Below are 18000 nucleotides of genomic sequence, written 5' to 3' on the forward strand. Positions count from 1 at the left end.
ATTCTGCTATGCTGCACTTTTTTTACTTAACAGGAGACCATTTTCAGCATACCATGTATACACATATACCAGACATTACTGGAGCCATTTAGCATCACTGGATGAGAAGGAAACAGAGCCAACCTTGATGTCATAAGCAACCTTGATCAGCTGCACTTATGGGATACTGGATTGAATGTCTGCATAATTCACTTTATTCAAATAGCAGTAAAAAGTAGCAGAACTATAAGCACTTTCATTTCAAAAACATTTCTCTGGTACACTGCTCTTTTATTTTACATGCAAGTTAATAAATTGAATTTTTCTGATTCTAGCTTTTTTTCATTATTTTATATTTATTTATAGTTTAATGGTGTCTTTATATACATTGCTATGTAGTAACCATGCTTTGTTTTAGAGTGAATATTTATATTATTATTGCAAATATTGTAAATGACTGGCAGAGTAACTTGTTTTTTGCACTCTTTACCCCTGCTGTCTGCTGATCACCAGCCCCTTCAATGCCATTTAGCTAAATAATTCTCCACATCATACTGAGAGTCGACCAGGAGATGTAATCATTCAGATAGATGTGACAATATGAGGTATTCCCAACAGTGTCAGGGAGAATAGGGCAGTGCATAGTTAGCTGGAGTTTTCTAAATAATATTGTGTCATTTGACTATCACACCAACCTGTACAGATGCTTGTGTTAAAAATGTTTCAACAGTGTTATTCTAATTGATTAAATGTATATATATTTAAAAAAGTTCTGAAAGGGAAGAGTAGAAGTTTTTGAAATTGTTCTATAATTTTCAAATGCTGCAAAAGATCTTTGCAAAGCTCTGAATATGTATTGTACCAAAGTCAGATAATCAAATGTGATGTCATTCTGTAACCAGTGCTGAGAGGATGGAACTCTCAGAGCAGTTTGTTTTGTTTTCTTTGGAACCTGATATAAAGATCTATATCAGTTATCACAGTCAATTAGTTGAGCCATCAGTTCAGATTGAAACTCATCACACTGACTTGTGGAAGTATGCATCTCAGCATCTAATCTTGCCTAACTATATTAATTAAGTTAGCTAGGGAACATTTATTCTTTAGACAGTCCGCAAATACAGTGAGATTAGTTAAGTATTGTCTTTCTGCATCTGTCTGAATCTGTCCAACTGTGTTATTTTTATTTTTCCTGTGGTTGAAACTCTGATGTTTATTGTACTTAGATATTTAGTATTCTCATGTTTTCTATTTTATTATTTATCATTAAATATGTTCATACCTTTCATTGTGGTTGGTCTTTAAGAGAATACTTTTAACATCTTGAGAGTATTTGTGCATATGTTAGTGACACCATGGCCACTCCAAAAAGCCTTGCTGCTTTGGTTATACTCTACCATTTCTATTAATATTGAATCTACTCAGTATAATTGGATACCCAGTTGACTGGTGGCAGTGTGGTTACCTTATAGTCTGGGCAGAATGGGTACAGCTAGTAAATCTGTACCAGCCCTTCCCAGGAGAGAGAAAGAGTGTGTGTGTGTGTGTGTGTGTGTGTGTGTGTGTGTGTGTGTGTGTGTGTGTGTGTGTGTGTGTGTGTGTGTGTGTGTGTGTGTGTGTGTGTGTGTGTGTGTGTGTGTGTGTGTGTGTGTGTGTGTGTGTGTGTGTGTGTGTGTGTGTGTGTGCGTGCGTGTGCGTGTGTGTGTGTGTCTGTGTGAAAATCAGATACCCAGGTATGGTTGTGTCAGCTACTTGGAACTGGGACACAGTGCTCCAAAGTGAGAATTGTTTGGGATCTGGAGAGTCAGAAAGTCCCAGGTCTGGGGTATGTTCCCTGTGTAATCTTGTGGGAAACTGTGCTTGATGCAGAGAGCTGCTTCTGAAAATACTGTGTAAATCTGTTCCTCTTCTTAGTGACTTTCTCTCACTGGTGTCAGTGGTGAGGATCAAGATTCTTTGATTACTGGCCTGGGATAGAGGGACCATCACAACAGCCATTGAGGAGACTTGAGTTTTTCTCTTTCAGTTTCTTGGCTTTGCCATATGCATGCATGGAGATGGTTGTAGGAGGAGAGAGAGCAATGGGTTGATGGCAGAGGTCATCTCCTCACTTCCCAATTGGGGAGATCCCACCAATCAGCCCCAACTCTACCTGAGGCATTGGTGGTGTACCTCCTGGTTTCCACAAGAGAGTTAGCACTACACAGTGTGCCCTTGAATGTGCACAAGCTCCACCTACCCCTATAGGAAATGCAAACGGGCCACACACCTTCACTCCTCCTTCTTGCCAGACTCTTCCAATGCTGGAGCTGCTAAATGAACTCCAGATACCTAGTCACAGTTGAGAATCTGTCTCATCCACCATGGGACCGTGATCTTTTTTTTATAATTCAGGACACTCATCATTGCATGCAATTTTGAAATTCTTGATTTTTTTTGTTTGATTCTGATAGTCTCAGTCATAATTTACATGTTTTAAGTTAAGTCCTCTTGATTACTTACAAACTTTCCTTTTTATGATTCTTGTATCTCCCCTCCTTTTACTTCTTTATGTGGTACTCTGATAACAGTTCTTGCCATGTACTTGTTCCTATAGTACTCAAGCAGTTTATGACAATAGTGTATTTATTCTCTTGTAATCCTATAATTTATGACACATTTATAATTTCAACATTTCTTTAATGCTGCAGCTATCCTGGCTCTCCTAACAAATGCTTGATTATACTCAGTAAAACTGACTTTTAGCTGACAATGTGGGCAGCATTATTTCCTATATGGCTCACTGTCCAATTTCACAGATGTATCCACAGCTCTCTGTTGCAGTTTTAAGAAACAAGACACCCTCTTATAAACTGAGAAAAAATGGTTGGGATAACAGGTTTTGCATTACCATGCCTTTTTCTGAAGTATATGAAGTCTGCAATGCAAATGCCTGTCATCATTTAATGATGTCAGTCCTCAGTAATATGCCAGTACATGACAAATTTTATGAGGAAAAGGACAAAAATATGAGGCAAAAATCTGGACATTCTGCTAAAATCTGAGTTGACAGGGTTCTGAAGGAGAATATGATATCAAGCCAATGTATGCACACTATTTACAATAACATGAAGAAAATTATAATTTAAACATGAGACTGCATACAATGAAACTGAGAGACAATATACAGTAAAACCATACTTCTCAATATGGAACCATCAAAAATCTGGACAAAGGCCCATGAAAAGTAGGTACAACTGGCCAAAAATCTGTAAGCTGAATAACATAAAATTTGCATACATCCTTATGCAATCCCCACCCCCATCAATGGAATTATGGGATGTCCACAAACATTGAAACACAAATTGAAGAACAGACAAAATATTAAACACAAAATATAACAAGAAAAATAGTGTTTTATTTATATTAATATTTGAAACTGTATAAAACTTTGAACGTGTGTAAAAAACTAAAATACAGTTTTGTTTTATAAAAATAAATTAACTGCGACACACACTCATATATTAAATAACACAAAATATAACCAAAACAATACTGTTTGTAGTACTGGTATTTAGCAGAGATATAGATCTGAAATAATCTTGGCTCGGTATCTACTCTATGGATTTTGACAACAATATTGTTCTAATGTGTTGCAAGGATGATAACATTTCTTTGGTGAACAGCAATGAGTTGTATAATGTAGTCAAAGACAACGTCTTCCTTATTTCTGGCTCCGCAGTTATAAATCTAAGAGAGAAAACCATCTGGGCTTGAGGACCTCCCTGTTTCTCTTCTTAATTACTGCTCCTGTCACATCTTCCATGATTGGAGCTTGTAATCTCTCCCTGTCATCTTGCATTTAAAGGAACCACCTGTTCATTTCTACCTCTTCTTCCCCCAGTGTAAATTTTTATGTAATGATCCCTGAGTGTTCCTCTTAACAAGGAAGATCTTGGTAAAACTGGGCACTAGGCAGGCTAATGGACCCCCCCACCCCCCTCATAGTCATTCAAGTGTCCAATTATTTCTCCATCTCTTCTCAGTTGCCATAAAGACTGCTCAAAACTGTCAGTGGGCATACTAGTTGCTAATATTTTCTTGTGTACCTTTACAATGATACAGAGATGTGGAGCTAATTTAAAACTTTTTATTTCAAATTTTATAGCACACAGACTGCCATTAAACAATACAAAACAAATCAGCTGCACAATGAAAACAGGTTTAGCTTGAGCAACAGTAAACTTTTCTTGAAAACAGACTTAGCATGAACAACAATAAAATTCTCTTCCTTTGAAGCTGACATTCACTGGTAATACATCTGGATGGTGGCAGATTAAGTGTGCCTCAGTTCCTGGGCTGTTTAAACCATTCACCGCCTGCATACAGTTTTAGGGCCATGCATTAATGCATGTGTTCTTTGATTCATCTTAAAATTATATGTGAACAGTGAGCCCACACCAAATTAAGTAATGGAGAATGCCATTTATATATGTAAGCATAAGCGAAATGCAGGTCCATGCAAAGTAAATTTAAAAACACGATTATTGAGCATTAGTTAGGACCATTAGATCTTGACAACCTTGCACAACAAAAATCAGTGTACAAACATTAGACAGAGCTGGAGATTATGCACTGCACTGGTTATATAAGGAGGAGAGGGGGGATGCAAACAACCAGATTATCTAAAAACTGTTCATCTGAGTTGGGTGTGAATTACAGTAACACGACCCATTTACATTGCAGAGGAACAGTTTTTTTTTTCTGTTTATACGAAGCAGACACATCATTTGTTTTATTTATTTTTGTTTAATTGGGCAGAGTACTGATGATAATAAAACAACAGATGAGATATGCCACTACGAATATACATCCTTCTACACAAACGAGTATTAAATTGAACAAAATAACTCAATAGTGTAGGGAAGACACACAGAAACATGGCATAAAACCAAATACATAAACTTTAATAATGTCCAACCAAAATGAAATAACACAAGGAAAGAAAGACGAGATCTACACTATCCTTATATTAAGCGCTTTCATTTTTTAATAAAAACTTCTTCAGAATACACTTACACAGTAAATCAAACCCTTTTTATACATGCACACACCTTCTCAATTAATGACATCGCAATAAGCCACATCAATTAAATTAAATCAGCCCCATTCAACCACCTAACAAAATAATAAATAATAATAATAAATAAAAAAAAAAAATAATTGTGATATTGTTAATTTCATTTTGATAAATAAGAATCATTACTTAATACATTAAAAATATATATAAATGTCATTACAAGCCACATGTTAGTTCATAGCTTTATGTTGTTGTTGTTTAAAAATAACCCTCAGATGGTTTTGTAGAAATGAACATGGTGAACATGTCAAATGATATCTTAGAAGTCACACATTGTTTACGTAATATAAGGAATGTTAATGACACCTCCGTACAGATCATTTGTAATAGCAATGGTGATTTTAAAATATATAATTATAGTGATTGTGTTTTGGATAAAGGTACAGCAAATATCTTTGAAAGAGGACTTTCATTTGTCCCAAGTAAAAGAGGAGGTGTGGATGAGGCATTAATAGACTTAAAATTGTATACAAGAAAGTTGAATTTTCAATTTTGTTTTAAAGAAGGACCACATGATATTAACAGTGGTAACAATATATGTAAAAGATCTAGTGCATTTAATCCTCCATTGTGCCCTATTGTGCAGATGTTTGAAAAAATGTGCGAACATGATATTCGTATGTTGTTTAAAGATAGTGGCAAGACAATTCAAGGAGAGAATAATTTGAAAAAACAAGAAATGGAATTATTACAAAATTTCTGTAACAACAATAAGATCAGAATTATGAAACCGGACAAGGGGGTGGGTTAGTTATAATGGATAAAAATTCATACATCGATAAAATGTTTGGGACCCTTCACACAGATACATATTGTCAGGTGAGTGTGAATGAGAAAACATACTTTATAAGAAAGTGGATATAATGTTGGAAGAACTTCTTTTAAATAGAAAAATTACATTTGATGAATGGTCCTATATGGTAGTTAAACATCCAAAAATTCCCACTAGTTTTGGTATACCAAAAGTATATAAGGATCTCAACAACCCTCCCCTTAGACCCATTGTTGATGCAAAGGCTTCAAAAACATACTATATTGCTACTTTCATAGATGCACAACTAAAAAAACATTTTACAAGACTGTAATTGGATAGTGAAGGATTCGTGGGACTTGCTTAAGAAAATTAATAAAAATATGTATAACCATAATTTAATTTTTGTGACAATTGATGTCAGAGATTTATTCTCTGTCATCCCCATGACACTGGGACTGAATGGTTTTATTCATATTTATGTCAATATACAAAAATGGGGCACGATAGGATCCTCACATTAAGGACCCTCATGGAACTAATTTTGGACACCAATATCATTGTTTTTCAAGAACAATTGTTCAAACAATGTAAAGGTGTAGCCTTGGGGGCTACTTGTGCACCCATTTTTGTTAATTTAGTCTTAGCATTTTGGGAGAAGGAATATGTATTCACTAGTATTTATGCAAAATCATGGCAATATTACGGGCGTTATTTGGATGCCATTGTTATTTTATGGAATGGCAGTGAAGATATGTTAAACGAATTCCTTGGTTTCATTGGTGCAAGTACATAATTCTTGGAATTTTCTCATACCATTTCGCATGAAAAAATTGACTAGATATCACTATAAGTAAAAATAGAATGGAAAGTTGTTTTGAAACTACTATTTTTAAGAAACCTACCTATTCCAATACACTTTTACATTTTACTAGTTTTCACCCCATTCATCAGAAAAAGTCACTAATAAAAGGACAAGGGGTCAGACTAGCAAGAATGGTTTCAGACTTTATGAGTTTTTAGGTCAAATTCAAACTCTTAAAGGTATGTTGGTTAATAGTGGTTACCATAAAGATTTTGTAGAAAATATATTAAAGGAGGTGGTTACCAAAAGGGAACTAGGAATATTTTTTCCCTTATTAGGTAAGGGTCCAGATAGCCCGTCTGAAGGTATGCAAGGTTTACAAAGACAGGAAAATAAGGCGTTCCATAGAGCTGGTATTTTTAAATATAATTTGCAGTTCAAAAGTATTAGTAACATCATCCAACAGAATTGGAATTAATTTAACACCAATAAAGAATTTCTGGACATAGTGGGAACAGAACCCAATATTATATATAAAAAGGACACCACTATAAAAAACATGTTGGAAAGAGTACAAGAAACCCATCTTGGAGTTAAGGGGATGTTTAAATGTGGATTTTGTTTGCAATGCAAACATATTTTAGAAGGAACGGAGATTTACATCCCAAATTATGGGAAATATAAATACAAGAAGAAATTTACTTGCAGCAGTAAGGCTGTTGTATATATATATATATATATAGGGATGTGCACTCAGTGTCCTTGTTTTTATATCGGTAAAACTATTAATGCTCTTAGGAGCAGAATGTACCAACATTTTTATGATATCAAAAAACAGGACACAAAAAATGTTTTGGCGGTGCACATCATTAACAATGAAGGACATCATTTTAGATTTTCAGTTTTGGAACAAGTCACATTAGGAGATAGAGATGGTCCCCTGAATGATGTTTTTTTGGAAAACAGGGAACTTAGATGGCAGTTAAGAACTAATGCAACACTATTTCCAGGTTTGAACACTAATACATCTATTAGCTCTACCCTTAGATTAAAATCTGAGGATTATTTATAAACAACAACAACATAAAGCTATGAACTAACATGTGGCTTGTAATGACATTTATATATATTTTTAATGTATTAAGTAATGATTCTTATTTATTAAAATGAAATTAACAATATCATAACTATTATTTTTTAGGTGCTTGAATGGGGCTGATTTAATTTAATTGATGTGGCTTATTGTGATGTCATTAATTGAGAAGGTGTGTGCATATATAAAAAGGGTTTGATTTACTGTGTAAGTATATTCTGAAGAAGTTTTTATTAAAAAACGAAAGCGCTTAATATAAGGATAGTGTGGATCTCGTTTTTCTTTCCTTGTGTTATATCAAACTTTAATAATGTGGTAAGCACTTTTGCACCCAAAGATGGTGGTTCTTTAGACCATTAAGACAACAAATTGCAGCATTTAAATACAAAAACTAGTCATCGTCAATTAACTCATTAAGGCTCAACCTATCAAAATACACTTTATTCACAATATTATATTAAAGCACTATACTATAAACTATTCATCAAGGTCTAAACCACATAAATTTATTTAAAACAGGTATCTAACTTCATGTAAAATGTACCTAATTAATATAAAAACCATGATGCAAAAAAGGTGATTTTATTCATCTTAAAGTGCTCGCTCTTAAATGTGGTTTAAGAGGAACCTTGCAATTCATTCCTAGAAATTGATTTGCATTGCATCTCCAGTTCACCTCATGTCTCTCTGTTAAATTATTAAAATCACCTAAATGTGGACTCTCAAATAAACATTCAATAACCATAAAAGTAAAATAATGTCCTTCAGCAAATTCAATCCTATGCTTAGCTAGTGCACTTCTGTCAGCATCACGCTTATTTATAGCTACAATATGTTCTCTAATGCATTCTTGTATCAACAGATTCGTTTTCCCCAAGTAAACGGAACAGCATGCTGTACTGATGATGATGTGCAGACTGAGCCTGCAAATAAGGAAAGATTCATACACTGGGGTGCAATGCTCCAAAACCACTGGTATTCCGTACTACAAAACTGGTAAAGATCACTGCTAAACTACATTATTTTTCTTTTAGAAATAATCACGATCACAATTATGACCTGCAAGTAATAATTACAGCGACACTTACCTAGGAACAGCAATGCACTGAAAAACTCAATTTTTTACCTTCAATTCTTACTGATTGTTTTGTAGTGCTTCCCACACTATTATGGGCAGCCTGCTTCCTGAATCGCCTTAACTACTTTTCCGCACCAACCATAGCCTACAATGCCCATAATCCTATGCATTATTTAAAAACCTTTACACAAAATAATGCATTTTGTTTTCTAATTTGCCACTAGCAGTATAGTTTCTCCCTCTTGGGATCCCCCTCAAGCTCTTTGCTCACCCAGGTAATTACTGACATTTCTGATTGCCGTTAATAAAAATGTCCTTGTTTTTCCCTTGCTGTTAATTGTACAATCAGTGCTTTCTAAATGTAACTGTTGAGACTATATTTCTGAGACAGCATGTTATGTTTTATTATATTATGTCACCTGCATAACCCTATTTTATTGCACTATGTCTATGCCAGTTTCCATAAAGATTGCTCCTACAAATCATAATTACCACTAGACTAAGGCAATTCAATTGACTGGGCAGAAGTTAGATGTTAACTTGACTTCGTGCACAGCTCCATTCTGCTCATTGCTGCTGCATTGCATTTTCCAATTAACAGGTAGTCCCAGACCGAAAACCAATGCAGCAGTGGTGATGATGAACAAGCCGAGATGACTGCAAGCATTTATTCAAAAAGACTCAGTAAAATATACTAGCAAAAAGCCTGAGAAAACAATAAAATCACATTAAATAGCTCTCGCAGAGTTGACTGAGCTGATGTCATCATACTGGCAATGCATGGTGACATCAGCCATACATTTAAAGTGATATTATTATTATTATTATTATTATTATTATTATTATTATTACTATTATTATTACTACTATTATTATTACTATTATTATTATTATTATTATTATTATTATTATTATTATTAATAACAATAAATTATTTTGTCCTCAAAACCGGTAAATACCGAGGAATTTAGTATGGTTGGGAGGTATGATTAAAACATTTGTATTGACGTTATATAGAAGAACACAATGGAAAAGATACTAAAATATGAATGGTATGTGAAAATGCAAGATGAGTGGAAGTTAATGAGAACTGCAGAAAGGAAAAGTGGAATGTACAGTAAATGTAAAGCACACACTTATACGGTAAGTATTTGCATGTGAACATATGTAGCAAATACTGCAGATGAAAAATGCATAAAGAACAGTTGTGTAAGTTGAATTTACCATAACAGTGGTTGTTTGAATGCTCACTGCTGCAGTAGCCATAGCTATATGAATTCTCTCTGGGCAAGGATTTAACAGCCAGACAACTTCCAAAGCTTCAGGGCACCTTCCATGCACTCAAATTGCTAAGCAGCTTGAGATGAGTTGACAAAACAAAAGTTTGGGAGCAAAGCCCTTCAGAGCTTTCCTGCCATTAGAGAGAGGGAGGCTGATCCCTGAAAGGACAATACTAGGAAAAACAAAACAAAACAAAACAAAAATAATAAATAAATAAATAAATGTTCACATCCTAGCATAAAAAACACACCAAAAATAAGGGAGGTGGAAGGAGGGAGTGGCTACTGCAGCAGTAATCATTAAAACATCCACTTATAGTGTAATTTTAACTTGCACAACTATACCACATTCATCATATTGATCACCACTGCAGTAGCCTTAACTATATGGGTAGATTGCCATAGTTAACTATATTTGGGATGAGGAAGAAGAAAGATCCAGGAGCCCCTGCAGAATGCTCCTAGCAAAACTTGATCTAGATCTAGAGAAGGAATCAAGCTTATAGTGCTTTGTAAAGGTATGTACAGAGGACCAAGTAGCAGCTTCTAGAATATTTCCAGAATCCAACCCTTTCAAAAAGTTCTTAGATGATGCCAGTGCCCTGGTAGAGCGGGCCTTGACCTCACGTGGAATAGATTTGCCATGGTGAGTATTGTGACAAAAGGAGATACTGCCAACCCAGCAGGCTGGAATTTTGTAAATAATTATATATCATTTGGTGAATATCAAAATGATTTGTCTAAGATGCTTGTGTTACAAATGTATTAGAACTATATAGCATTTGTATATCAAACTGTTTGTATAGACGTGTGTTGAAAAGGGTATTTGCAAAATGCTTGTGTTTAAAATGGATCCACAGTATGCCCTACTGGAAAAGAACAGAAATGTACATGCACTAACTGTTTAAATGTATATATTTTAACAGTGGAAACTGGGATATAGGAGGTTAACCTCAGGCTAGCAAATTTTAGAAAAACAACTGAAATTAAATTACTTTATGGCTGGACCATAAAAGATGATATCTTTTAGTTTTCAATGCAGCAAGAGACACAAGTCTGTACTAGAAAACTTTCTCGAAAGCATGAAGGAATGTAATTTTTTTATGATTTCCAGCATCTGCAAGTAATCTGAGGAGAAGCACTTATCTGTATATTTTTACAGGTAGATGCTAAATACTGCCAGCTTCATTAATAGTTGTTTGGGCCTGGGAACTAAAAGTCAGATGATAAGAAATGATGTCATTCTGCAAGCTATCCCAGTAGTAATATTTTAGATATTAATTTGAGAAGTCTCTTAGTGAGAGACAGCATTCTGCATTCTGTCGTTGACCTGACAACAGCTAGAAGATCCATTAACCACAGCTACCTTGCTCTATTAGTAAGTTCTTAGGTTATAGGAATTCTGTTAGATACTGTCAGGAATATAGTAAAGCTTAGTTTAGATGTTTTTCTTTATTTATTTGAGAATGTCCTGCAATGTTGTTTTAAATATTTCTTGTGGTTTTGAACTCTGATGTAACTGTGAATATATATAGTATTCTCTTGTTCTTTTATTATTTATTATTAAATATATTTAAACCCTTCATTGTGGCTGATCTGTGTATAGCTATTTAAGTTTTGAGAGTACTTGCATATGTATTTGGTGACACTGTGTGTGCCACTCCTAATAGTCTTGATCTTGGTCAAAATGCCATTTGTGTTAATATTAATATTACACAGTAAGACTGGACACCCTGTGTTAAGGGCCTTAAAATAGCTGATAAGGAGTTGGCTGGTATATGTGGTAACTACCTTATTGTTTGGGAAGAAGGAGGCATAGCTAGTAAACCTATGTCATCCTCTTCCAGGGATGTGTGTGTGTGTGTGTGTGTGTGTGTGTGTGTGTGTGTGTGTGTGTGTGTGTGTGTGTGTGTGTGTGTGTGTGTGTGTGTGTAAATCAAACCTCAAAGTGTGTGTGTGTCAGGTACTTGGGCAGGGACATGAAGCACTGGTTGGACAGAGAGAGTGCTGGAGGTCTTGATTTGTTCACTCAGCTGAGATCTCAGTTCTATAGCTGGGCCACTGAGGAGTCTTACTGAGGACCTGGAGGAAGGGGGAGAAACCAGCCCCAGCCTGTCCATAGACTTTGTGTGCTCTTAAGGGGAAATTGCACTTGATATAGAGAGCTGCATCTGGAAATAATGTGTGTGTACCTGCTATCCTCCCAGTGTACATCCCACACTGCTGCCAGTGGTGATGATTGAGGCTTGTTGAATACTGGTCCAGTGGTGAGGCATCACAAGTATAATAAAAGCTAATAGCCTTAGACAGCCATTTGGAAAGTCTGTTTTGACCAGAGTCAGATAATGGTCAAATGGGGCCCTAGTCAATGTAATAGATTAAGGCCTGATCAGGGCCCCCTACCCACGTAGTAGCCCCCCTGGCAGCAGTCACTCCCTGTAGCCATTCCAATGTCCCTTTACTTGGCTATAGCACCCTAGTTACAATAACACTGTTCAAACCTGTCAGTGCACATACTAATTTTCATCTTTACTTGTACAATGATCACATACACTTGGATTTAATTTAAAACTTTTATTTCAAGTTTTATAAAATGAACACTGATAGACATTTGTTAAATAAAACAATACGGTCTCACAATGAAAACAGACTTAGCATTAATGGTAAACATCTCTGCTCTTGAAACTCACATTCATTGAAACAGCATTGAAACCCATATTCAAAGAAAATGTATCTGGCCAGTGGCAGATATGTTTTACATTTGGGCTATTTTCAAACCATAGGCCCCTTGCACACATTTTTAGGACCATGCAGCCATGCATGTGTTGTTTAATTTACCTTCCTGATTGTATTAAATTTTATTCCTTTCATAATGCAGCACCACTTGTTGAAGTGTGTTTTAAATTTGTAGTTTCTGATTTTTTGTTACCAAGAATTGCTTGTCTGTGAAGAATAAAGTTTTTTTGCCTTGGAACACTACAAGTGTTTCATGATTTTTGGAAGTTATTGTGACTGAGCTCATCAATGATGTTTTTAGACTACTAGTTTTTCTGCTTCTGTTGGAACTAGACAGATTCCTGTGCTTGTTCATTTTTTTTAATTTGTAGTTTTGAACATTTTTCTAACAAGCAATGAAACAAAATATATGAACCAATAATGACAAAACTGCCCATTTCAGAACATTTCAACCATGAAAGGCAACTCAATACCAGACAATATGCACAATCTCTACAGAAGTAAAAGTCATCTTAATAATTCCGCATTAAAGAGAAGTGTAACTAATGAAAAGGTTGCTGCTAGCAAACTTTATATTTCAGTGTTTTGTCTATAAATTCAGAGCCTGCTGCTCTTGAAGAATAATTTGCCTAGGTTACATTAAAAAAATGGCAAGATGGTAATATTGCACTAGGGAATGGATGGCAAACCAACAACAGGTTCATAGTTACTAGGCATCTCATCTAAAGGAGGACACACTCAGGACTGCAGCACCCCCCACAAAGTAAAACACTGTATCAGCAATCTCTCTCCATTGTATGTGAGTAAAACCCAAGGCCTTCTGCATCAAAAGTAAATATGCTACCTGTTGTGCTTCTAAGACTGCTTTCAAATTCTACATTACAGACACTGATGATTATTTGCTAAACAAAACAATTGTACATTGAAAACAAATGTAGCATGAGGAGCAGCAACATATTTCTTTTCCCTTGAAGCTCAGAATTCTTTGAAAATGCACTGAAACTTATTTTCTTGAAAATGTACTTTTCATAGTTTGGTAGTTGGTATAGAGAATTCAGGCTCTTGCCTCTTGTAACTAAGGTACAGAGTTTGATCATAAGTAACTACGGCATTTTGCACACACACTCACCATCCATTGTTCATCAGGCATACATGTCCAGATGCAGAAAAGAAGAAGCAACAGCAGATATGTGTGTTGAAATATGCAGGGACACACAGAGGGTATTCTTAAAGAAGAACAACCTCCCTTAAAGAAGAAATGTAATTTATGTTTTATTAAAAAATAAAAATTGCAGAAGCCCCCTGGTCAGCAGGCCCCCTCCCAGCCAGCAGGCCCTAGTTAACTGCCTTGCTTACCTGGTGCTGAATCCAGCTCTGATTTTGACACGGGTTGTCCCTTCTTACCTTCACAAGAAATGAACAATTGATCCAAAGATCTGAAAGATTTAGTCTCGTCAAGATAATACATGAGTTGTCTGTTGACATCTAAGGTATGCAGTATCCTTCTTCCAGATTTTTAGGTTCAGAAAAGAAAACAGGGAGATGGATAGTTTAGCTTAAAGTAAAAACAGATACCACTTTATGCATAAAAAAGGCTTAGTTCTCAAAGAAACCTTGTATCAATGGAAAATGAGGTAAGGTTGACTCACTATAAGAGCTTGCAACTCAGATAACTTTCTTGCACAGATCAGAGCAATTGATAAAACTGTTTTCTATGTTATGAACCTCAAGTCAACCAACACAAAATTAAGATCCCAAGGAAGAGCTGCCAGTTTACTTGGGGCATCTTAGGCAAACCCCTTTCAAGAACATTTTAACATGAGACTGCCTTAAAAGAGGAGGATCCATGGGCAGACATGTTGATATGGCCTATGAATGAACCTTGATAAAGGAATAAGAAAGGCCATAGGATAATAACTCACACAAATAATGTAAAACCCGAAAACAACTAGCCCTGAATGGTTGCTGGTTATATTGTTGGCATTAAGCTTTATCATTCCATTATTACTTGCTGCATGTCTGTAGAAAACGGATATATAAATGGAATTAAGACCCTATTGTCCAGGCAGCCAACTGAAGATAAATGATATTGGGGTGTATCAAACATCCCTGTTCTTGGGTATGTAGATCCATTCTGTGAGGAAGCTTGTGATAATTGTCCCTAGCCATTTCTAAAAGAAGGGAGAACCACAGTTGCCTGGGTCAGAAGAAAGTCACCACAATGATCTTGGGGCATTCCTTCTGAATCTTCAGAAGTAGCATAAATATTAATGTGAAGGGTAGAAAATCATGCAGGAACATTCCTGTCCAAAGAAAAGAAAAGGCATCAGTCTTCCAGGCCGTATTGAATGGAGTCCTGGAACAGCATTTTGCTAGTAGATTGTTCAAAGGGAAGGCAAAGAGGCTTACTTGAAGAACTTGAAAGTATTGGCATTGTCTAATGGGGTATTAAGATGATCAAGAATAGCTATGGACTTATGGATTTTATTGAATTTCTGTGTGGTTTCAAATAATACAGTTTGTTTTGTCAACATTATGCATTATGTGTTTATTGTTGTTCCACTGGATAAGGGAGTGTAAGTATTTATGTAGTTCATGTTGTAATAAAGGCATAGAAAGATTACAATGGTAGAAAATAGTGTTAACATATAGTAACCGTAGTAGATTAAGTATGCCAAGTGGGAGCTTATTAATGTGGAGAGAGCATAAGGGAGGAACGCAAATGCCAGAACAGAAACTTGTGGAAAACAAAGCAGTAATGATTAACAGCAAAAAAGTGTAATCGCAAACGTGTGATCACTCAAAAAAAGAGTACAAATCTCTCTCTAACGTTCATGAGCATTTTCACAGGAGATTTCAGCTTATATGCTCCTAACAGGGGAGGATATATGCCCACATGCTTGCTACTTATGTATGTTCATCAGAGTAACAAAATACCTTCAGGGTGCAACAATCTCAAACCTAAAATATTAATCCAATTGCACTTTTGCAATTGCATGTTAAAGTGTTAATCAGTAATGTAGCATGTAATTATTCAGTTGTTGCCTTGTGGTCTCCCCGTAGTGATCCATGGATGGTGTTTCTTTCCTTCCATCTATTTGTTGATCATATTTGTGTTTGCAGCTATGCACTTCATTTTCAGTTTTAATTCTTACATTTTCTACCACAAATCCTTCGCTGCAGTTTCATACAGCAATTCATATATATATATATATATATATATATATATATATATATATATATATATATAAATACTGCTGTCAAAAATGTTCAGGTAATACTATTTCTTCCTACTATAGACTGTCTAGTTTAAATCAAATGAATCTCTAAACTACTCTTTTTAATTCATGCATTAGTCACTTCATCTTTTATCTTTATTGTCATATAACTCTCTACTTCCTTTCTAAGATATTTTTAACCAATGTATTTCTAAATGAACTTCCTTAAACCATCTTTAATAAAACAATAACTTATTTCTTTTGGTCTGCATTTTCTCAATACCCCGTGTAAAATCTGAGGTACTACAATTCCAGATTTTTCTAATTCTGCTTCCATTATATGTGCACCCCCTTCTCAATGACATTCTTCTAGCCCTGGAAACAGCAATCAATTGTATGATTCTTTACACCTCATTTGCACTTCCTACTTCCTTTAATTTATTTATCTTTTTGTAATACTTTTACAACTGATTCAGCTCTTCTTATCCTTCATTTAAAAAATATTGTCTTCATGCCACTTTCTATCTTCCATTAAAAAACTGTTATTTAAATCTTCTTTCTTCCTTTCTACTGATTTAATCCTGACTCAGAATTCACTCTCCTCAAAAATCTTTCTACAGTGTTAACTTTTTTATTTCTTTCTCTCATATTCCTCATTCTCAATATGTAGAACAGTTCTCATCTGCAGCTTGCAGCTAACTATGTTTTCCTATCCCTTTATTGACAATATATTTAATGGGGTACACATACTTGTATACTGCTTTCCTTTTTCAGCTTTGCATTTGCTCTTGATTTCCTCCTGCTACCCATTCACCTGTGGCATCTTCTGCTGTGATCTGCAATCACCTCAGCATTGTGGTCTTCTTTCTCTTGCTCTCCTTTCATCCAGCACATTAGTTTTTATTATTATTATTGTTATTATTATTATTATTATTATTATTATTGTTATTATTCCATTTCTGATATGGCAAAGCCATATTTTATTATCATTATATGGACACATTTATTTAATCAATAACCACAGCCATTTAATTTTGTTTCTCATTCCTTTTGAGATCAATGCATTACTGCTGCCTAATTTACATAATTAATTCCATTGCCTCTCTGTTATATTTCATTAAACACTATATTAACAGGTTTATGTTTTTTTAACATGTATTCCATCTATTTTTTAACTGATTTTAAAAGAGGCCTTTTATTCTTTATGTATAATTTAAATACATATTTTAATTATGTTATTATTGAAATACATTTTTTTTATTTTTAGAATAACTTTTGTTATTTAGAATTTTATTATTAAAATACATTTTTTTTATTTTTAGGATTGCGCAGTGGTGCAGCGGTAGTGTTGTCACCTCACAGCAAGAGGTGCTCTGGTTCAAGTTTCAGCTGGGGTGCCTTCTGTGCGGAGTCTGCATGTCCTCCCTGCATTTGTGTGGGTTTCCTCCAGGTGCTCCGGTTTCCTCCCACATTACAAAGACATGCGTTTGGAGCATTTCTCCCTAGGCCTCCACTGAAAATTGGCTTTGTTCCAAGTCAGACTTTCCTAGTTAGCAAATGTTAAATAAAAAAAATAAATAAAATAAACATTTTTGCAGGAGTATATTTATTAAAACTATAATAATTAAATTTGATATTATGTTTTTAAGTATTGGTATTTTAGAATAACTTGTAAGGGTGTTGTGTAGAAATACATGATTTTTTTGAAAGTAAAAAGAAAGGGGAGGAATTATTATTTTAATGACATGCTAAATTGATTGTAATTGGATTGTGTGATTTGTCTTTTGCTATTTAAATGATGATGATTTGTAAAGGAGTTATTAGATGAAGTTTTGCAATTTGTAAAATGAAAACACTTAAGCTAAACACTTCTGTTTTTTAGTGGACAAGTCTCAAGGGCATTTGTTCTTCTACAAACTAGCTAGATATGCAATCTAAGAA

Source organism: Protopterus annectens, chromosome 1.part1 (assembly GCF_019279795.1).
Source record: "Protopterus annectens isolate FY-2018-M chromosome 1.part1, PAN1.0, whole genome shotgun sequence".
Lineage (NCBI taxonomy): Eukaryota > Metazoa > Chordata > Ceratodontiformes > Protopteridae > Protopterus > Protopterus annectens.